Source organism: Chrysoperla carnea, chromosome 1 (genome assembly GCF_905475395.1).
Source record: "Chrysoperla carnea chromosome 1, inChrCarn1.1, whole genome shotgun sequence".
Lineage (NCBI taxonomy): Eukaryota > Metazoa > Arthropoda > Insecta > Neuroptera > Chrysopidae > Chrysoperla > Chrysoperla carnea.
Window position 1 is genome coordinate 123,471,579 of NC_058337.1, and position 24,278 is coordinate 123,495,856.

Consider the following 24,278-nt stretch of genomic DNA (forward strand, 5'->3'; position numbering starts at 1 on the left):
TAACAATAATCAATAGAAAGCCTTGTTCTTCTTGAATTTGATTTACATTTTATTCCCCTGCGATGTTTCGCTTTCAAGATAGAAACGTTATGTTAACAAGGATCGCATAATAATTTTAAAAACAGTTATTTTATACAGTCTTGAACATACAAAGAGTTATTAAGAAGAAAATCATTTTATCGTAAAAAAGCGTGGGGCGCTAGATTTCAATTATTACAAATATTTTTTCGGCAGATATTGGTAAAAGTAAAGTCATTGCATAAAATATCTTAAAAAGTACCCGAATCTTTTTTACGATAAAATGATTTTTTTTCTTAATCACTCAATTTTTTTTTCTTTGAACTCATAGAAATTGTTTTCTACTTTTTGGTACAGCTAGTTATAAAAGCGTGTTTTTGAGTATTTTTTAAAATATTTTTTTTTTTACATTTTTTAGTTCAGCTAGAGCTACAAGAGCAAGTTTTTAATTTTTTTAAATATTATTTATTAATATTTTGGAATATTATCTGCGTTTCCACCGTCAAGGATTTTTTTAGTAAATCGTTAACCCTGAAGTTTTCTGACCAGGATAATCGGAAAAACTTTTATTTTAAAAATTATTTTATTATCATCGGTTCTTGATAAGTGTGTGAAGTTTAAATTCAATTTGATGTTTTGAAGTGAGTGAAAATCACGTTCATCATGGCAATAAAAGTTCATATTGCTTGCCAAAAAGTGAATTATTTGGACACATAGATATAATTCAACTAATGTGAAAAACATTCTAAATTTTCATACAAATTTGTATAGAAGTTTTCACAAGTTGTTATGGAAGTAATAATAGGTAATTAAGGGTTCTCAATTAAAGATAAAGACGCCATAGTTACTCACAAATTACTTTACCTAATGAATAAATTAATCTATGATTAAAAATTTACTTTATGCTTCAAATAAATAAAAATAAAAATATTATTAAATTCTAGGTAAAAACTTTATTATTTAAGCTATTTGAATCGCATAGGTACGGTATATGTTTTAATACGTAAAAAAATTTTTTAAATTGATTTTTCATGTATTTTATAATTGAAAAGAGTTTTTCTAAATTATAACTTCAAACGGCAGTGATGTCAACATATCGCTTTCGTAACGCCACCACACGGGGAAATGATAAAATAACATGAATATAATGATAAATGGTTTGCCTCTCAACTGGTTTTCACTATATTATAACGCAATTTTCCATAGAAACAAGAAAAAAAAGTGAATTTAGCTTGTTTTTAACCGACTTCAAACAAAAACGGAGGAGGTTATCAATTCGACTGTATGTTTTTTTTTTTTTTTTTGTTACCTCAGAACTTTCGACTGGGTGAACCGATTTTGATGATTCTTTATCTATTTGAAAGCTCGTGCTTCCCGTGTGGTCCCATTTTATTTTGGTCTAGTTCTGACAACGACATCCATGAGAAAACCGTAAAAATCTTAAATTTGCATTAAGTATGCACGACAAGAAGACGAATAACTCAATATCACGCCAACCGATTTCGATGATTCTTTTTTTAGTGACAAATTAGTGTACTTCAGATTCACTAAAAATTACTAAATAAAAAAAACTTTTAACAAAAAGAAAACCGACTTCAAAAGAAAAACTTTTCCAAAACAAATTAATATGCACTAAAAAGTATAAAAATAATTTATAATGTAATGTAGTTAAAATTATTGTTATTTTTGAAGTCGGTGTCAGCCAAGAAAACAACTCTGACAGAACAGTTTGCTACATTAGCTTTTCTGACACCGACTCCAAAAATAACAATAATTTTAACTACATTATATTATAAATTATTTTTTTACTTTTTAGTGCATATCAATTTGTTTTGGAAAAGTTTTTCTTTTGAAGTCGGTTTTCTTTTTGTTCTATGGAAAGTTTTTTTAAATTAAAAAATACAACTATTTTTTCTTAATAATTATTAATAAAAAAATAGAATTGTTAACTTAAAAATTATTTAAATATACTTTAGATGAATTATTCTTTCATTGAAATATGAATTTGTGGCAACAACAAAAAAAAAATTAATGCAACTTTCTCTATTTGACTGAATAAAGAAAGATACCACCATTATGGTATGGTATCATATTTACTATCTTGAAAGAGTTCTTTGAATAATAAATAATTGAATTAAAATAGACTTGTTTTAACTTAAAAGGTATCAACTGTTATTTTATATTGATTATTATAACGAAAATACGAGGTGTTCTAGGGCAATTGAAATGTGAAATTCAGAACGATCCGATTTAATCATTTTTGTTCAATTGGTTCTGGCTATAGAATATTTTAAACTAATTATAGTTCTACAAAATTTTTTCGAAAAAGGCATTAAAATTGTTTTAAATGGTCAATTTGTCTTACATCCACATTTTGGTATACCAAATTCTCTGATTTTAGACACTTTTTTAGTTTTTCTCAAAAACATCCCTTACCATTTCTTTTTCCTAACTCTTCCTTCTATTTGCAATTTCTGTAGGCCTTTCCTCAATTTGGTATGGTATGGTATGGAGGTTAGCGGGCCATGCTCGAGCATCGCGCCTCGAAGCAATGGTTCAGAGCACCTAGCCAAATAGACCCTTGTACTCCTTTCCTCAATTTACTTTCATTAAATTAATGAAAAATGGGAAAGCTTTTTAGTTTTTTTGGGGGAAATCTATAATGATACCATATTATATTTCTTTGATGCCGACGAACAATACAATGTGTACGAAACGGACGTGTTGGCTATTAACCTGGTATTTGAATAGATAAAATTGAATACTTGAACGTGGAAAATAATTACTATCCTCTTTGACAGTGTGATCGTAGTAAGTAGCACAGGACTGCCGGACCCCTTGAGCGTTACATACATACAGAGTGCTATGTGCGTGAGCAACGCTATACCTAAAAAAAATTGCAAAAAATCGAGAAATTTTGTTTATCTCCAATTTTGATAAAACGCAGTATATAAGGTAATTTTGACCCAAAAAGTATAAAAATTGGATGCATTTGATGACTGGTCGAATAGTTTTTGAGATATGAACTAAAATCGATTAAAATATTGCGATATCTCAGAAACTCTGCATCCAATCATTAAATTAACCTAATTTTTATACTTTTTGAATCAAAATTACCCCATCCACCAAGTTTCATCAAATTGCAAACCAAAAATTCGGGTGCATTCGAAGACTGGTCGAATAGTTTTTGAGATATGGACTGAAATCGATCCAAGTATTACGATATCTCAGAAAATCTGCATCCAATCATTAAATTAACCTAATTTTTATACTTTTTGTTAATCGGGGGTTGCAAATATTAGCTTTAAGCCCGTCTAGCATCCAAACGGAGTAACTAAATATAAAGGAAAGTTTGGCTGAATCTTTCTATTTCGAAAAATGCTTGGACATTTAGTACAGTAATTTGACTTGAACGAGTCTTTAAGTATTCATATATATATATATATATATATATACTAGCTTGATATCCGCCCGTTTCACTGGGCTTAAAAGTAAAAAACACCGCTTTATAGCCTCCACCTCTCTTGATGTGCACAGTTTTCAATTTTTTTAAATGTAAAATAGTCATAATTCATCGAGTATATCAGGAAAATTGGCCATGAATGGTTTGACATTTACTATTTTAAACTTTTACACAATACTTTAATTTATGGTTCAAAATGATGATAACAGATCTGCTCCATCTATAATCATCATTTTGAACCATAAATTAAAGATTTCTGAAAAAATTTAAAATATTAAATGTCAGATTAAATTTAATTTTTTTTATTGTTTTTTAATATACCTTTATAAATTATAGCTCATGTGTTATTCTGGAGTATGAGCTATATTGCTGTATACAGTTTCATTAAAAACCATTCGCTAGTTTTAGCGTGAAAGCGTAACAAACAAACAATCAAACAAACATCCTTACTTTCGCATTTATAATATATAGAGAATAGAGATATACGTCTTATTATTATCATCAATGACGTAGAAAAAAAAACCACCAAACGCAAAAAAAATATTACAATAACAAAAGCTTATAATATATAACAGAAGAGCTCCATTAATTAGTGAAAGGTACAGAAAAAAATTCAATTAAATCCACTTAAATAATGTTTAATAAATAAAAAACAAAAAATTGAAAAAGCATTCTTCAACATTCATTAAAAAAAACATAATACTTCTATGTCTCATTAATACTAATTAATATTTAATAAACCTTTTTTTTTTTTAAATTTTTTTTATTGTTGATCAAAAGGTAAAAATTATTTTACAAAAGTTTGTTGTAAAATTTTTTAAAATTTTTAATTTTATATTGTTCCGTACCAGAAATATATTTTTGTTTGTATTCGTAATATTGACATTTTTTTCGAATTTCTTAATAAAATACGAAAATACCGTAAAAGAGATGACAAAAAGTAAAATTAAAATTATTATTATGTAGGTAAGCATTTTTTAAACAACTGATTATCCAGATATTAGACTGAGTGATCAGACATATTATTTGACGTCATATACTAAATAAATTTCGATTTTTGCCCCAATTAGATCAGTTTTTTGTATTTTATAAATACGTATTTCGACTACCAAGTAGTCATCATCAGTAAGAATTAGCTAGTCGTGATTACTTACTCTTATTATGAATGTTACTCTTTGTTAATTTGATGGCATTTTATTATCTTCGATAATATTTATATGTCATTTACTATTTTTACCATAAAAACTCCATACTTAGTTCTGTTCTCCTAGAAAGAGATACAAATAAATCTTTGATGACTTTTATCTTGATTGTTTTATAAGTATTCGAAAAATAACTTTTCTTTGCTGTTAAAAAGCAAAATAAAAAATCATCGATTTTGCCTATTGTAACAAGATTTTAGAATGGTAGAAAATGATTAAAAATTAAGTCCTTTCTTTTTAAAATAGTGATTCCGAACGAGAACACGTGTAAATATCGATATGTAACAGATTATCGACGAGGGATGTACATTGTCACTGCTAACCGATTTACATATGCATACAAAATTTCAACCGGAAACCGAAAAGTGCGTCAAATTTAATTTGCATGATTTGGTTACAAACAACGGGCAGGTGAGACTAAATAAATAGCTTGTAAAAAGGGAAGAAAGAAACATGTTCCTTGATTAGCCAACCTTTTATCAGACTTAACATAAAAATAATTTTTTTTCATTAAATTATATTTATCAATTTCATTCAATTATTTATAAATTTGATATTGGTATCGTTATTGTTCTGGCTGTTATTCATTCAACAATTTTACCTTTGATTGTTGTTACCTTGTTTGAATGTTTGAAGCACAAATTATTGTATTCACCTTAGATCACTAAAAATTTTAATGAAACCCTCTTATAAATTTCTTCATAAAAACATTTTTCAAATTTTAAATCGTTATTACGTCCAGAAAAATAATAAATTAAAACAAATAATTCACAGGGAGATGGACAATGAAAGAAAGAAGAAGGGCCAATATAGGGAACGAAACGCCCAACAAATGTTAAAAGATTGATTTTAGTTAGTTTCAGGTCCACGTCTCTGTGACCTATTTATTTTAATTTCTTAAGGGTGTTTAAGCGCCAGAATAATTTTTGATAAAATGCTTGATTTTTTTAAAATATGAAATTGAACTATGTCTAAACCAATTCTGACAATTTTGGGGGGAATAATTCTGACAATTATTTAAATGAATAAATGACCACAAAAGTAGGCATTGTTAACATTGTTCTTATGGGAAAACGGTAGATGGATGATACGTTTTCATAGATTTCTCCGAAACTAATCGATGGAAATTAAAAAAAAAAAAACTATTTTAATTAAAGTTAAAAGCTTAGTTATGCACGACTAGTTAAGAACGAATGAGCAGAGTAGTGGAGGCGTAAAAAATATATTTTTTTCCAATTTTGATGGTGAATTTTTTTATAACTTAACAATATAAGACGAAAATTAAGACTAAAATTTTCCGATATCTGAAGCAATTTTCAAAATATTGTTTTTTGTGTTAGCTTTCGATATTTCGAAAACCAAGGCATATATTGAAAAATTTTATTCTTATCTTTCGTTTACATTCATGAAGTTATTTATAACAAAATTCATCATTATAGTCTTAACTTGTCTTGGCGCTCGTACAATCATGAAAAGAAAATTTTTGTGACAATAGACTAATTATATTATATTTTATACAACTAAACTAAAATTTTGATTCTTGAATTAGTATTGGTAAATACCAAAAGTTTAAGACAAATATATCTATTAATATTACATATGTACAGGATAAACTAAAGTTAACAATCCAGTCATAGTATATAAACATCTATGATTAAAATATATTTTACCCATATATTTATGAATGACTGGTGGTACCGTGTGTTTAGTTATGAATATTTCATAACAATAATTTAATAAGATTAAATTAGGTATATTATCAAAAGGTATTATCAAATAATATTTTCATATACCTATACAATTTGAAAAGTCAATTATTAAATTAAAAGGTTTATACATTTCTGGATGTATAAATGAATCGTAGATATAAATATAAACGTATCGTTATTTTGTTAAAATAATTTAATTATGTGCTTTTAAAAAAAATTATTTTAAAAGGAAATGGAAGGATTTCAAATGAAAATGGTTTAATTATAAAGGCTAAAATAGATTGCACAGAGAAGAAGTAACAAAATAACTTCCTCGATGAAGATTGAGATTTCAAATCAATTATAGATTTTATGTATCAGCGTGATCAAAAGACGTTTTTGGATTGTTGAAGGTCGTAAGAAAATCAACCATTAAGAAAAAAATTAGTTGCTGGAATATGTTGTAGAAATAATTTATCTTTATATATTTTAAATACAAGAGCTTAAAACCATTTTATAAATCTGTTGTATTAAATATTTGTAATTTTTTTTATTAACTTTTATTTTTGTTTTTATTTAAACTTTTTCGAACCAGCTAAGCTTTATACCAGGCTGTATCTATTCATATTCACAGAAATAAAATTTATTAACTTTATAATAGAAAGTAATGTTTTCTAACCGAAAATTGAAATAAAAAGTTATTTGCCATATTTGCGTTTTGATAGAGATAAGATAATAAGAAAATAAAAAGGCTCCAAAATAATATTTTTTCTATAATTTAATAGGTTAATTTCTATAACAAAGTCCAACCATGACACACTATTGTTTATTATTATTTGTTTTTTGTTTTATATGCAAAAATGCTTCAAGCGAAAAATTTTGGGTGGGCATGGCTTAGTTTTTCTGGCTCAATGAAAAGCTCACTCTACTCAATAACTGGTTATCGATAGATGAACACTTTAAATTAGAAAGTTGTTATTGATTAAAAAAGTAACAACTTTTGTTCGAAACATTTTTTCGCAAACCGTACAGTTTAGGCCAAAACGGACTACCCAAAATTATTTTTCTTTTCTAAATTGTTATTTCGTATAATTGTTTCTGCGAAATCGAAGCACTCTTCTAAAACGTTTTTCCAATATCTTTTAAAAGTGGTTTGTTTTATTATAAAGACAATATTTATTCAAATTGAGTGAATAAACGCACAAAAGGCTGTATGCTTGCTATAAATTACTGTCTAAACTATTCGGTTTACAAGAAAATTTACGTATTTATAAAGCACAACTTTCTAATTTAAAGCGTTCATTTAATGTTTGTCAGTTATGAATCACATGGGAGATTTAAAATGTGTACCTTTGAAACTAACATTTTTCGTTTGAAGCATCTTTCTCGATATTTAATTTATTTATCGAGTTTCAAGCATATGTCAACTTAAATAAAAAAAAACTTTTAACAAAACCGACTTCAAAAGGAAAATTTTTCCAAAACAAATTAATATGCACTAAAAAGTAAAAACATAACGATAATATAATGTAGTTAAAATTATTGTTATTTTTGGAGTTGGTGTCAGCCAAGGAAACAACTCTGACGGAACAGTTTGCTACATTAGCTTGACTGACACCGACTACAAAAATAACAATAATTTTAACTACATTATATTATCGTTATTTTCTTACTTTTTAGTGCATATTAATTTGTTTTGGAAAAATTTTTCTTTTGAAGTCGGTTTTCTTTTTGTTAAAAGTTTTTTTTATTTTGTAATTTTTAGTGAATCTGAAATACACTAACTAATTTGTCACTAAAAAAAGAATAATCGAAATCGGTTGGCGTGATATTGAGTTATTCGCCCTCTTGTCGTGCATACTTAATGCAAATTTAAGACTTTGGCGGTTTTCTCATGGGATGTCGTTGTCAGAACTGGACCAAAATAAAATGGGACCACACGGAAAGCACCAGCTTTCAAATAGATAAAGAATCATCAAAATCGATTCACCCAGTCAAAAGTTATGAGGTAACAAACATTAAAAAAAAAAAAATACAGTCGAATTGATAACCTCCTCCGTTTTTGTTTGAAGTCGGTTAAAAAGTAATAAAACTATAATGTAATCAATGAACATATTAATTTACTGAATCAGAAAGTTATTGAGTTTCTAGAATCCGTATTCACCACGTCTTGTTTTTATTTATGATAACTTTAAATTATTATAATTAACTGGATACCATAATAGACAATAATAATAATATTTTAAATACAATATATTTTATTACGCAATAAAAATTAAAGTATAATTTATTCATTGCATTATCCCGGTTTTTTTTTTTCACTAATTGATTGAATTATTTCAACATGCAAAGCCATAAATTATAGACGTATTATAATTTTATAATGTCAGAACTAATATACAAATAGGGATTTATTACTAGGAAAAAAAATTTGTATTCTAATTATTTCTTTAAAAAAAATAATTTAATTTAAATTTATCAAGAAAAATAGAACAGTTGTGGACGAAAAAGTATTAATCGTTGAATCATTGCTAGATCCCTAAAGTATTTATATGAAAAATGGTTAAATTCCAAGTATTTGTAATTCATCTGTTAATGAATTGAGTAATTAGCTGAATAGTAATTTGTTTAAAAACAAAATTTCCGGTGAATTTTATCTCATGTTCTTTGTCACATAATATTGTGTGACTATGAGTATTGTATGGAATGTAAATCTTTAGAACAGTTCCGTTTAATATGATTTTTTTGATCTTTAATTCGAGAAATTTAAAGATTTTTTTATGTTTGAAATCTGATCGTTGATTACAACTTGCTAAATGAAGCAGGGACAATTACATTTTAGGGCAAGGCGGAGTGCTAAACAAACGTCTATGCAAATCAGATTCTAAGCACTATATCAAGCAAATGGTTAACAGATTAAATCGTTATAACATAAAGTAAACGTGAATGGAAATTACCGAAAAAGGCTAAAATTGTTGTTTGTATATGAATGCTACAAGATTGAAATCCCGTCCCAATAAATAGTTTGAAATATACTTTACAAAATATAATTTTTTTTGATGGAAGTGATGTAAAAATAAATGTTAAAGTAGAAGCAATAGATATACTAAATTTTTTTTTGTCTTTGATTAAAAAAAATTATAGATTTGAAATAATTAACACAACTCGCTTTTATTGAATTATAGATAAAAAAGAAGGAAAAAGAAATATAAGAAATTTTAATTTCAAGAAAAGTTAATTTTTTACATTTCTCTAACCAGAATTTGTATTAGTGGATATACTCAATTGAGAACACTATTAAAAATACAATTAAAAAAGGCAATCCTAAGTTTTCGAAGTTGTAAAGCATTTGTAGTTTATAAAAATAGTAATATTTTAAAAGCGTCTGGTAATTTTTAGTCCTTAGTTTGTAACGCTTAGAAATACTAATCATACGAACAAAATTTTGATATAGGTGTTCATAAAATCACTTAGTACCTACATTTACTTTTATCCGATCGCCCGTTTGTCTGGAAATACAAGAACTCAAAAACGTAAATATCAAGCTGAAATTTTTATAGCATGGGTCAGGACGTAAAAAATGAGTTTGAATCCATAAATGAGCAACGTAGGACAATTGGGTCGTAGGACCCATCTTGTTAAAAAATTAGAAATAGAACAAAAGTTTAAATGTAAAACGTAAACGACTTTTGTTTGAAACATTTTTTCAAATAAATATAACTATTTAACCGTAAGGGCGCAAATTAGGGCAAAATTTGGTGTCCATTTATCCAAAAACTATAGCAGATAGAGACTTGAAAATTTGTAGGTAGCTTCAACTTGTGAACCTTGTGGTAGATTTTTGAAAATACTTCGCAATTTTCGAAAAATGTGTTAATTTTTTGATCTTTTACAATTTATTTAAAATAATGCAAGCACAGATATTCAACATTGTTTATACAAGGTATTTCAATAATTAAATCTGTCAATTGTATATTTTCACTAGTTTTTCAAATAGTTGGTAAATTAACTACTTTTTCATACAGTGCCACACATTGCGCGTCTAATATATAAGTATATCCTTTTTTTACTTAAAACTATAAAAATAATTAAAATAAATTTAAAAAAAAACTAATTAATTATATAAAAATATATAAAGATTTTATCTTACCTTAAAAAGTTTAAAATAGCTGTTAACAAAAACCAAAGTTTTTTTGTTAGTTAATACTCCACAAATAAATTAATTTTAATTAATAAAAATTGATATTTATCATAAATAATAAATCAAATAGTTTATATTATTATTAAAATAAATATAAATTAATTGTACCATTATTATACAAACATTAAAAAAATATAACAACTTAAAGCAATAAAAAATAATAATTTAAAACAAACTGCGTAAACGTAAAGAAAAATTCACTTTTTTTTACTTAAAAATTTCAAGTGGACTTTTTAAGTGTGACGTTGAATTACTAAGAAGTAAAAAAAAAATAAATAAATAAATGAAAAAAAACTTAAGTTCTCTTTTTAAATATAAAACGGAAAGTCTAGTAAATAGTAGTAAGAACTTGTTGTTAACAAAAAAGTTGTATGTTCAATGTTTATTTGATTCGTTGTTGGTTGTGTTGTATATGTTTTAGTTGTATGTTATGATCAAGTGAGTATAATATTTTAAAAGCGTCGGGACGCTTGCTTTTCTCTAGTTTGGTACATAATATAACAGTCAGTGTAGTAGAGTTAGAATATAGTATAGAATGTGGTTGATGTTTTTGTGTGTGTGTATATAGTAAAACATTTGAATGCGCGTGAAATATAAGCGACATCATCGTATTTTGTGTAGTAGTGAGTCACTCAAATATGTTTTTTTTTTTTTTTTTTTACAACAAATTTGTAAATACGATAAAACGTATTTTTCGAATTTGAGTAAACGCTAAAGGTACTGATCCAGTAGTTTGTAGCTATGCTAAACTCTCCCTATACAGGGTGGACCATTTAAATCTATTTTGGCCATTAGCTCGGCCAAATTAGCTTGGCCAAAAGTTGTAGACTTGATGGGGGGGGGGTGTATTATGTTTTTAAATCAGATTCGACCTAGTTTTCCGTTTGGCTTTAATAGCCACCTTAGATCCTAAAAGGTAAGAGTTGAGAAAGTTGTTCTTCATAAAAAAAAACTAATATTTTTTATTTAGAACATTTTTTCGTAAATCGTTAGCTTTCGAAGGAAATATGTCATGGTTGCATTTAATTGAAAGAAAACATGCTTACTACAGAAAACTGCTTTAACCAAAAGTTTTAAAGGGCTATAGGGGACATTCGCCTGTGTTCTTGACTTTTAACCTGGTGGTCTTACCAATTTTCTTTCGACTAAATGCAATAATGACATATTTTTAAGTTGTATTTTTAATCTAAAGTGTTATATCTAATTTAAAGTGTTATTCTATCTTTTACCTTTTAGGAACTAAATTGACTATTAAAGTAAGCAGAGAACTAGGTCCGATCTGATGTCAGAACATAATGTCTCCCATCAAATTCTGCGACTCTTGTTTAAGTTATTTTTTGATTGGTAAAGAAAAAAAGGAACTATTAGTCATAATATATTAAAATATGTAGAATGATTCACAGCTCCTCAAGCTTTTACAAATAGTCATGTATGAGTAATCCATATCAAAAACTATTTTTTCATTTTTAGTAAAATAAAAGCTTACATTTAAAAAAAAGCATTTTTTATTTAAATTATTAAATTTTAAACTAAAAAACGTATGTATATCAAATATAGTGGAAACGATACCAAAAAAAACTCTTTGACGATTAGCCGAGTGGTTTCTGAGATATCTACTGAAATCTTATATGAGAAGTGTTACATAATGTTAAAATACAGTTCTGAAAGTTTCTAAAAAGCTTCGATAACAGTTTCAAAAAGCCACTAAAGGTTTTTTTAAAATAAATTTACAGTGAACGTTGTGTATCCTTTGTTTTTGAGAAAAAAATACTTGTTAATCTCTTGTATCGCACAGATTAATAACAAAAGCGACAATTTTTTCGCCAATAACTCCTGAAGCTATATTTGGAAAACAAAGCAACTCTCCATCAAAGAACTTTTGTTTTATTTTAACAAGTCGTATTAGTTTATTAATTTATAGTATACTTATTTCCTTTTTCTGCATCTATATTTATACCATGCATATATGTAATATGCAAGGTATACTAAGTTTAGTCCCAAGTTTGTAACGCTTAAAAATATTGATGCTACGCACAAAATTTTGCTATAGGTGTTCATAGAATCACCTAAATAGTCCAAATCCGGTTGTCCGTCCGTCTGTCTGTGGGCACGATAACTCAAAAACGAAAAAAGATATCGAGCTGAAATTTTGCGTACTCAAGACGTAAAAAGTGAGGTCGAGTTCGTAAATGAGCATCATAGGTCTATTGGGTTTTGGGTTCGTAGGACCCATCTTGTAAACCGTTAGAGATAGAACAAAAGTATAAATGTAAAAAATGTTCCTTATCAAAAAATAAACAACTTTTATTTGAAACATTTTTTGGTCAACATCACTGTTTACCCGTGAGGGCGCCAATTAGGCGGAAATTTTATGGTATGTACTATACTTGAATATCAGTTATGTATGTGTCACATGTATGTATGTGTTATGTGATAAAGAAATCAACACTGACTATGCATTGTATTTCAATAATTAACTCAGTCAATTGTTTGTTTTCACTTGTTTTATTATAATTTTATAATAAGGGAAATATGGTTTTAGCGTATCGCCATTTAAATCGTGCGAATATAATATTAAATTAAAAATTTAAAGAGACCTACAAAATAAAATCAGGTCTGATCGATTCGGCTGTCCAGCTTTTTTCTTGTTCATAAGTAAGTTATATTAAAAGTAATTTTTTTTTTTAATTTTACATATTTTTCAAATACATTTTTAGTGATACTTAGTTCGTCAACTTTCATGTTCAGTCTATGTATGTATGTTGGCCCTAGTGGCACTCTAGAGACCAAACGCGTTTGCCAATGTTAATGATTCTTACGTCAATCGATCTGTCTATTTAAAATCTACTCAAGAAAATCCGACAATTTTAATAAATTTTTATTTTCACAACTAAGACAAATCTAATGAAACCTCTCAAGCCGTTTAGGCTACAGAACGTGTCAAAGAAATATACATACATACACTCGAATAACATAACCCTCCTTCTGGTGCAGTTGGGAAAAAAAATTCTTCCTTGGCCGCTTATATTTATATCTCAACCTTACTCGAGCTGAACCAGGAACTACTAGTTAGAAATAAGGCCGGTAGAAATGTTTCATTTAATTATTTCACTCCAAAAATCATTCAAAAAAATCATTTATAGGTCTATTCCGATAATTCATAGTCGCTAGTTTATTACGAAAAATAACGATTTAACTGACTATTCGGTTTTCGATATATTATGCACTCTCACTTTTCTATTGAAATAAACGGCGCTCAGATTTAACAAAAACAATTCCAAAGCGTTATATTTCGAAGTGAACGTAAATGAAAACTATTGAAGCTGGCTAGGAATGTTGTTGGGAGGGATTCTAACAATTGAACCGACTAGTAATACGATCCATTTTTCGGTGCAGAAATTTCTCTATATTCATATCCAGAAGTATAGACGAATTCCTGGCCCGAAAAATTGATCATCTTCAAGGTTGACGTTGCAATTGTCTCGACGGTGTAATAGGGTATTATCGTTAGTCAAAAATAAGTCATGAAATTTGAAAAAAATTAAAATTTAATTAAATGTAAAAATATACTTAAATATTCTGATTTCGAGTCATAAAAGCACTTTTTTCTTTTAAAATATTAAAATTAAAAATCGTAATTTTTAAACTGTATATCACGTGATCTAAAACATGGGTAAGCCCTGCTGTGATGTCATAGCGGTATGAGTCATAGACCATCAGTTAGTTCAGTGTAGACAGTTGGGTATAAAATATACATAGATAAGTATTTATATTTATATTATAATCAGATGTCTATTGAATATATCTGTCAAACTATAATTAGTGTTATTTCGTATAGTGATACCCATATTACGTCATCAAATTGGATGCCCGCGTTTTTGACAGTTTCAAAAAGGTTTAAAATTAAATTTAAGTTTTTTTAAAGCGTGTGTATTTTTCCGAAATAAATTTTTGGTGGCTTTTTATTAGCAAAATCAACATTTTGAAGTACTTTTTCAAAAATAGTGAAATATCCTATTATGACGGTGAAAGAATCTCCCACAATAATTTCTAGAAGGCTCTGCACTTTTGTGCCGTGAAGTTTTGTTTTATTCAAAAAATATTTATATTTAAATATACGAATATTTGATTCAAGTTTGTGTTATTTAATCATATAATAATATCTAATTATTTTGAATGGCTTAGTTCACACCCATCATAAGAGTAAATAATACTATTTGTATACAATACTGTATAACTATTCCGCTGCATTGTCCTTATTATAATAATATATACGTATACATGTACATTACAGGATGTTGAAAAAAAGGTTTGTCAAAATTCATTTTAGTTGGATGTTTTGTTATATTAATATACAAGCTTTGTAAATATTAATTACATTTTGAATGTGCCATTTTTAAATATTTATTTACACAATGTATCAAAATTTTGGCATTTCAAAAACTTTTTATGCAAGCCATAATATAGTTACTTTTCGTTGAATGCAAAGTAGGCGGCGGAGGAAATTGAATCGATCGCAGGCTGCTCTCTTATAAAATATCCAATTACTAGGTTAAAATGTAACTTTTTGGTGGTAAACTTTACAAAAAAAATAGAAAAGATTTAGACATGAAATGAAATGTTGTATTTCCATATTTATGTCTAGATGTGTTATCAATCATTATTTTTAGAAAAAATTATATAAATAATAAAAAGCAACAGTATTTTTTATTTATTACATGTATGTATACAATCTATATATATGCAGAGACAATGGCACCATCTGTGAGCTACATCTAATATTAATATATAATTGGCTACATTTAATATTAATTTTAATTGAGTGGCCATCTGTAGATTCTATCAAGTATTAAAAAACTTCATAATGAAAAATACAAAAAACGTGATAACAAAACATAAATGATTAATTTTTGCAGTTCTACAGTAGAATAACTTAAAAATTTAAGTGATATTAATACAAGTAATGAAAACATTTAAATTATAGTTATTATAATTTTAAAGTTATTTATTAATTAATTGTAAATTTAGCAATAAAATGCCACGACGTCGTACGTTGACGGGTCATAAAGAGCGTGATCGTAATCGATCATTCATGCGTGATCATCGGAAACGACGAAAACAAGATAAAGAAGAATTATATCTTTAACGAGATGATAATAATTTTAAAATGTATGCAGAAAATTTTGAGATTGCTCAAAAGAATTTGAATTTTGAAGTATGTAATGTATGTCATCGTCTTTGGTTTGATTTACAAATTAATAAAGATGGGTTTTGTTGTATTTGTCATAAATTTAAAATAAAAAATGAATTGAATATTTTCACAGCGGATAATAACATGGATCCTGGTTTACAACCTGATGTTTTAAAGAAATTAACGTTTGTTGAGGAACAATTAAATTAAAAATATTTGTCAATGATTGAAGTATAATTTTATTTTAGAAATATCTTTTTTATATGATACCATTTTTTCTTTTCTCTACACTGAAATTTTAAGTTCTATAAATAGCACAACAAAATTAAATAAAATACCATGGAAAAATTTCACACATCTTTGAGCAAAAGTCAACCTCTTCGTAAGCAAAAGTCGACCTCTCAGGGACGGACCTAACCCACTTTCTTAGGGGATAGTTGGGGGTTTTAATCAGTTTTTTTTATAAATTACAAAAAACCATGCATCAAATAAAAAAAAAAGTTCAATTAAAAGTACTAGCTGAAATATTTGAGCAAATTTTCATTTTTTATTCGATTTTCTAGCTTCAAAACTGACCAAGATTTGCCAATTTTTAATTGGGATTTTTTTTTCTGATTCATTCAAATGAAAAAGTATCTGTTAGAGATAGAAAAAAGTTTAAATGCAAAGTTATTCTTTATAAAAAAATAAAAAACTTTTATTTGAATCATTCCTCCGTAAACATCACCCGTGAGGGCGCAACTTAGGCAAAAACATTGGTGTCCATTTTCTCCAAAACTATAAAAAAAAGTGTGTTCCAAATTTTCAGGGCTAACTTAAAACTCAGGTCAAAGAAAATGTTTTAATGCAAAATTTGTTTCATGAATTTGGTTTTATGAATTTTGCCGCTGACTGTATTTGTATACAAGTACTAGTATACATAAGATATATGTTATATATTATTGCTGTTGATATATACACGATAGACATTTGTAATTATCAGTAATTAGAGGACCTTGACCGGTTAGTTACTCTACGGCCTTTGCTATATAGTTTTGATTGTTTTGATGATCCATAATATTAATAGTAATAGGCCCCAGTACATCACGTAATTTTTTCAGTTATTAATACACGTTCCAAACTTGTGAGTGGCTTCATTTTAACGAGTCTACAATACTTTACCATTGTGACGATTCTTGGAAATGTTGAATTTTCGAGCTGGACGCCTCTAAACATGTCGATTTAACCGTGTATTGATTATTTACGACCACATAGTCCCTACATATTGTAATTGTAAGATTGTGTGGTCTAAATATTAAGATACCGTCCAACTTTTTGCGCCGTTTCTCAAGCCTAATGTTTGAAACATGCCGCTTTAATGTGGCTTAGTTTACTGACTACAAAAATATTCGTTTAAACATAATGTTTCGATGGTCAAATTGGATAATCGGAGCCAAAAATTTGTGGGGCGTCACGATCGACAAATTGTGCATCTGTTTATTACACGGTTCCGCAACAAATCTGTCATTCTATGGTCATCGGTAATTAATATTCTGTTAGATTGGCGTGTTACGGACGGTGGACACGTTTAGAGGTATTAAGCTCGAAAACGCAACATTTCTGGGAAACATCATAATGGTAAAGTATGGTTGGCTCGTCAAAACGAAGCCACTGAGGAAGTTTGAAACAAATGGGGTAATAAATGAAAATAATCCGTGATGTACTGGGGACTATAAGGAGGTATGATAGTATTATAATATTAGGTTGCATTCGTGGTGGTACATTGACAAACACTTATTATAATCACTTACTATTATGACTGACCATACTTAAAGACGACAATTTAAGTGTTATATGTACTTCAAATATACAAGCACTGTTATAATTACTATTAAATCAAGTTCGTGGAATGATTTTCTGAGTAAAATTATCGCGTAGGTCGGAATTAGATTAAATATTTCCTTAAAATACTATTTATTTGCGGTCAAATTGACCTAATATACTTATTTTTCTTAAAAAGAAGTCCAGAAGCCCAAGAGGTTTTGAATATAAGAATATTTGTTTTCGATACCCCATCAGACGCTGGTTGGAAGTCTGCCTTTCTTAGATGACTTTGTCCTATGAAAGAGAGGATTCACATAAAATATGAATTTCGGTTCCTTCGTTTTCATGAGTCAAAATTTATGGAATTTTTATGTTTATTAAGTTTACAATTGCCAGTAAGGCCATTAAGTATTCTCAATTTGGTTTATCCTAATTAAAGATTCGATTGCTATGGTAAAATTTTAATGAGAGCCTTTTGAAGGTTATTCTGCTTTCCCAAAGAACAGTTAAATTATTGCATTGCCCATTTCTTATAACTTTTATTTGATTGTGCTATTTGGAACTCCACTCGTACTCGTATTTGGTGTGTGTAAGGCCTCCACTAAATGGCAAGAAACGGGCCATTTAGTGGAGGCCTTACACACACTTTGTTCAATTTAACTTTCATAGATATTTCTCATGCATTGGTAGAGACTTAATTCCTCAACCTTCAACTCCGCGAACACCAACGCTTCCAAAGCACAAAAATGTATAAGAATGACATTACGTTGAATTCATTTCCCTCCACGATGTGTGTGTTGTCGAAACCAGGAATGAAAATGGTTTTTATAATCACTCAGCATATAAATACGTACACCATGTTTTAATAAACAAATGAATGTTATTTGTTTGTTCGTAAAGTCATAAATAATGTTAAACTATGTATGCATAGAGAAGACATATTTAGACTATTAAAAAAAAAAACCATGTTTAAAATATTCTTTCCAAGTTCAGTTTGGTGTGACTTTGTCAATTAATTTTATGTTAAATACCAATAATACTATGTACATAAAACAGACAAGTTTCAATTATTTATTATTACTATACAAGTGCATTTTTTAAGACATGTATTGAATTTGTTTGACATTGAATATTTATTAGGAACTAGCTGTATCCGGCATGCGTTACAATGCCACATGAAGAAAAAAGGAGTATTTGGTTGTATACTGAAGTTCTAGTATCCAATTAATTTTTTGTATGTTTTTCCGTCTGATGCGTACACGAATAAGTCAAACGATTTTCCGATACGTGAACATGCCACATACAGATATCCATGTGAAAAGCACAGATTTTCCTAATTTAATCACACACTTGTAATGATTGTCCCTGAGCCTTGTTAATGATAGTTAACCGGAAAGCGTTTGAACACGAATAAAAAGTACCCAGAAACCAAATTTCTCCAAACAAGTTTAAAAAATATAATTTTCAAATTTTAATATAATAGTTTTTGACGTTTATTTTTAAATGGATACGTATGATAAAGTCGAGTTTAGCTCTACTCGAGATTCAATTTATTGGTAAAGATTTTGTCTAGGAACTTGTAAAGGACAAGCATATATGATACAAAAATTCATTTTTATTTATATAGATTTATTCAGTTGATTATTTAACTCCAGTACTCAGTTTTTGTTGCAATGAAGATGTAATAAGCTTCTTTGCTGGTTACTGGCTTCAACCAGCAATATCTATTTAAGTCGGCCATGAGCAGGACTCATTCCTCCTTCTTCTTAGTACATTGGAAGATGGCTTTCTGTGAAACTTTTTCTAACCTACCTTAAAATGTTCTTTGAATCATTCTGACCAAAAGCTCTTACGGACACAAAAATTTTTAGTTATGAGTAGTTTTCGAGTTACGGACAATCAAACGAATATATTATAGTTTTCGTATATAACTAGAAAATTGGCTTTCTATGAAACTTTTTCAAACCACCCCCAAAAGTGTTCTTCGGGTGGTTCTGATCAAAAGCTCTCTCGACCCCAAAACGAGTAGTTTTCGCGATGGGCGATCAAAGCTACACATATATTATATTTATAGTACCTATATAACTAGATAAATGGCTTTCTATGAACATTTTTCAAACCACCTCCAAAATGTTCTTCTTCGGTTCGTTCTGATCAAAAGTTCTCAAGGCTAAAAAATTTTTTAACGAAGAGCTCGTGTATTTTTGCATAATTATAATTAATTATAACTCTTCAACGGTACTGTATGAAGTGCTAATTTTTTTCGTCTTAAGAGAACTGCGATCTTTTGAATTTAAAAAAAGGAGTTAACTATAGCCATCGATACTGTTATACTACCTCAATGAGTGTGTGTTATTTTCTATACAATATATTATAATGTATAAACAAACATATGCACTATGGGTATTTACTTGAAAGTTTTACTATATTAAAATTAATAAGACTTCATATTTACAATATGAAAACTTTTGACAAAATCAAATAAAGCACAGTGAAATATAAGCTTTCTTCTACAATACCTTATAAATATATTATAATTATTATTAATTAATAATGATTAAATTATTTATTAATTTCATATCAAGGTCAATAAATTCATTATTTCGTGCGATAATTCGTAGAATCTCATTTTAAACAAATATACCTATAACACTTTTTACGGACCCGGTGTTCATTAGAAAATTCTCATTTATAAATACAATTCTAAAAATTTGTTTGTTACTAAACCATTTTTACTAAAGGTATCGGACTGATATTTTTTTAAAGTATTTTATCTTGAAATATTATTAGCATTTGCATTTACGAAATGAGCTTGTGTTGATTAAGCCAACGTTTATTTTTTTACGCCATCTAGGTAAAGAAAGATAGTCACTCCTAGACAGCCACAGTCGTGTATATATATCACGACTGTGGTGTCACATACGCATAACTGATATTCCCAATCCATGCTATATAAGGTTCGTACCTTATTTCCCCCTCACGGGTAAACAGTGATGTGTTTACGAAAAGATGTTTGAAACAAATTGACCTATATTGCTCATTTACGAAATCAACGTCACTTTTTACGTCCTGAGCTCGCTATATAAATTTCAGCTTGATATCACTTTTCGTTTTTGAGGTGTCGTGATGACAGACTGGCGGACAACCGGAGATGGATTATGAATACCTATATGAAAATTTTGTTCGTAGCATCAATATTTTTAAGCGTTACAAACTTGGGACTAGGCTTAGTATACCTTGATATATTTCATATATACATGGTATAAAAATTATTAAATCCAATTTTATTACCATTCTTCCATAATTTTTAACTAAAGTATCATAGTTCTTACTGGGTGTCCCGCCACAACCCTTGTTCTTTTTTTAAATTTAAATTTATCATTCAAGAAATATGTCAACTATTCAGTATTAATATGACAAGTATTTCTGATGTTTGACACATTTGATATATGCTAATTTTTAATTTTGGAATATAACAAAGTAAATTTTTCATTTTATTGAAATTAAAAAAAGAAATTCATCTTTTCCATAAGGTGTTGTGATGAAATCTGTTATACATAACTGTACTTCCTAATAATAAAAGTTGGCTTTTGTTCTTAAGATTGTGAAAAACTTAAAAAATGAAAGTTATTGAAAAGAAAGAAATATTAAAAAATAAAGCGGTAAAAGGTTCCGTTGAAAAAAAAAACTGTTTAAAATTTTTGCATGCAGATGCCAGTATATCTTTTAAGTGAAGGTTGATACAAAATTAAGGCTACTTTGAAAATTTTCTATTTTTAGTAAGGCTAGCTGATTGATTGAGTCAGCTACAAATTTAGTAATCTAAATTTCGACTAGTTTAATGTGATAAATCTTTTGTACACTGGATACTATGGTGGAAGGCGATGTAAACCTCACACACTATATTTATCTATATTTACATAAAACTTGAGATGTTCGGATTTTAAATTTACGAGCACCTAAAGGCTATGTTTAAAATCGTACCTAGGTGATTCAGGGTAATATTCACCATGGCTTATTACTGTGTAACTTGAAACATGATTGCTTTGCCCGTTCACTCTGTATAAATTTCTTATTTCTTTGGTACGGAATATCAAAGATATTAAACTGAAGAAATTTTTTTTAGTAAGTATTTAATAATAAAAGATGAGACAATTTTTGTGATTTCGAATCATAATAATAACAATAATTATTCATAAATTTAAATTTTAAATAATATTGCATTGAAAAAACTTTATGTGAAAAAAAATTATTTTTAACAAAGGAATGGAAATTTCAACATTCAATTATTAATGTTTTAAGATATTTTCATAGGTTTGTTTTCTACTTCCTTCCCTCGAATAATAGAAATGTTTTGAAATTCATTTTATTGGAAAACAAAAATGTAGTAGATTTGCTTAATCGTCAAAATGATTGTCATGAGCTTACTGTATTTTCTTTTGGTAAATAGTGCAACGTGATTCTTTGTTCTTTGGTGCGTTGTGTGCGTAGTCATGGTAGGGACAATAAAATCGATGCCAGTGACAAATTTTGGTGCTAAAGGAGGCTGTTGTGGCTAATTTCAAATTTGCAATTCTTTACATGTTAATGTAATAGTAAATGTCAAATTAAAATAATTGAAAAACACTAATTATTTAAACCTAACGCTAAAAATTGTGAAAATAAGAAATCAAATTGCCCAAATATTATTTTTCAAATGTTAATATTACCTATATATAATTATTTATTTAAATTTGTGAGACAATAATATTAAATTTTCAATGTAAGTCATAAATGCAATCCATACAATTATATATGCATCCATACAATTCTATAATAAAACTCATACACGGTGAAAATAGTGCTTTTCGTGGTACTAGGCTCTAAATACAAAATTAATTATCATGGGAGTTTCTTAGAAGATAATTTCTGTAGTTGATAGCTGTTCTTATTTAGTAGATTTTTAATCAATTTTGAATTCAAAAAGCTTCTAACTACTTATAAACATTTGTTTCAGCTAACCGAGGCGGAGAAAAAACTCCAAAAACTCTGTATTTGTACTCAGAAATTAGAAATTTTAATAGTTTTTTGCTTTAGAAAATTAATTATTATTGGAATCGATTTTTAAATTAATAAATCATATCATTTCTCTTTTTGAACGAAAAAAAAAGTGCGATGGCCGGGAATCGAACCCGGATCAACTGCTTGGAAGGCAACTATGCTGACCATTACACCACCATCGCATGTGATATGCAATAAATTTTAATAAAAATTGTAAAAAATAATAATAAGACTCATATAAACTTACTGATAAGACTGTATGTATTAGACTTTATACTTTAGAGTAATAAAATTATATCTATTAAAAAAATTTAATAAAAAATTAATTATTTAAAAAAAAAAGTTGTGTCTCTTCTATATTTTAAATTATGGAATGAATATCCCACCAAAAACATTCTGTAAAAAACTCGATGGAGCTGCTTGTTTATCTCAAAAAAGTAAATCTCATGTTTATCTCAAGAAATTTAGACAAAGTCGTGCCAAGTCTAAGGTTTCTTACTGCGATTTCTTTATTATTATGGTTAATGTTGTGTTTCTTGGCCGTTGAAGGGTACACAAGAGTACAAAACCAGGGCAAATTTCAGCTCTCTGAGTTTATGGGAAGTACTAGTTTTATTCTGATTATCATGACTGAGTGTCATAAATGCGAAACTTTGCTTCGCTTAACTTCGGAACTTAATGACCTACTGACTTGAAATTTTGGATTTTAAGCATGTGATTATAGCTTACTGGATGACGAAAAATTCTGCGTTCTAGTCTTATCCAGAGATTCTCATATAGGGGCCTGAAAATACGGCGAAATGGTTCCAGTAAAGGATGGTACGGCAGTGTTTGCTTCGTGCTCGACTTCGCGAGGGCAATACCGTACCCTCGGATTTGAATTTTCGGATAATTTGAATAGAATTTGATTCGAAATAAATTATCCAAAAATTTCCAATATTCACACATTTGTAGGCAGAAATTCAAAAAATTTGTCCTAGAAGATTTGGTAATATTAAAACGAACCCATGTTTTGTGATAAATACGTGAATTTTTTATCATTCGCTTTGTATTTAAACTTGTGGAGGATAAAATGTACAAATTGTAATATTTATCCATTGAGAGTCAAGTCAATTCTTCCATACATACAGATATATCTCTGCATCTCATCTATTACTACGAACTAAAGATGAATAGTAGTATATAGCTAGACTCATAGACACAAGCATACTAACATAGGTAAGTAAACAAACAGCTTTAGAAAATTACTACTACGACGATGATCTACGTTTTAAACGAGGTAGGTATATAATAATACACGAACAACGCTCTTAATATATACGTAATTATTATATATGCAATATTGTGTGTAGCAAGCTGATATCAAGGAAAAATATCGGAGAAATTACTTCAAGGTTAAACGATAACATTTTGTATTTTTGGGGTAACGATATTTAGTACCTGCGATGAGCCTAAATGGCCGAGCGGTCTAAGGCGTTTGTCTTCGACTGTTTGTCTATTTAGGCTTAGGTTGCGGGTTCGAATCCAGGCAGCGGCAGTGTGAATAATTATAATTAATGGGAGTGCAGAATTGATTACATTGTCGTCGCTTGGATAAGAACGAAGTAACCGACTCCACCCACATCAAATTGTAATTGTAAATATGTTTGTAATTAAAGAAATAAAGATTAAC

At 28.2% G+C, this 24,278-nt stretch overlaps 1 non-coding gene across 1 annotated transcript; it reads right to left on the reverse strand.

Moving 5' to 3' along the window:
• Positions 1–22,716: 22,716 nt before the first annotated feature.
• On the reverse strand, positions 22,717–22,788 carry Trnag-ucc. Its single transcript has one exon. It is a non-coding gene; the product is annotated as a tRNA-Gly (tRNA).
• Between the last annotated feature and the right edge of the window lie 1,490 nt (positions 22,789–24,278).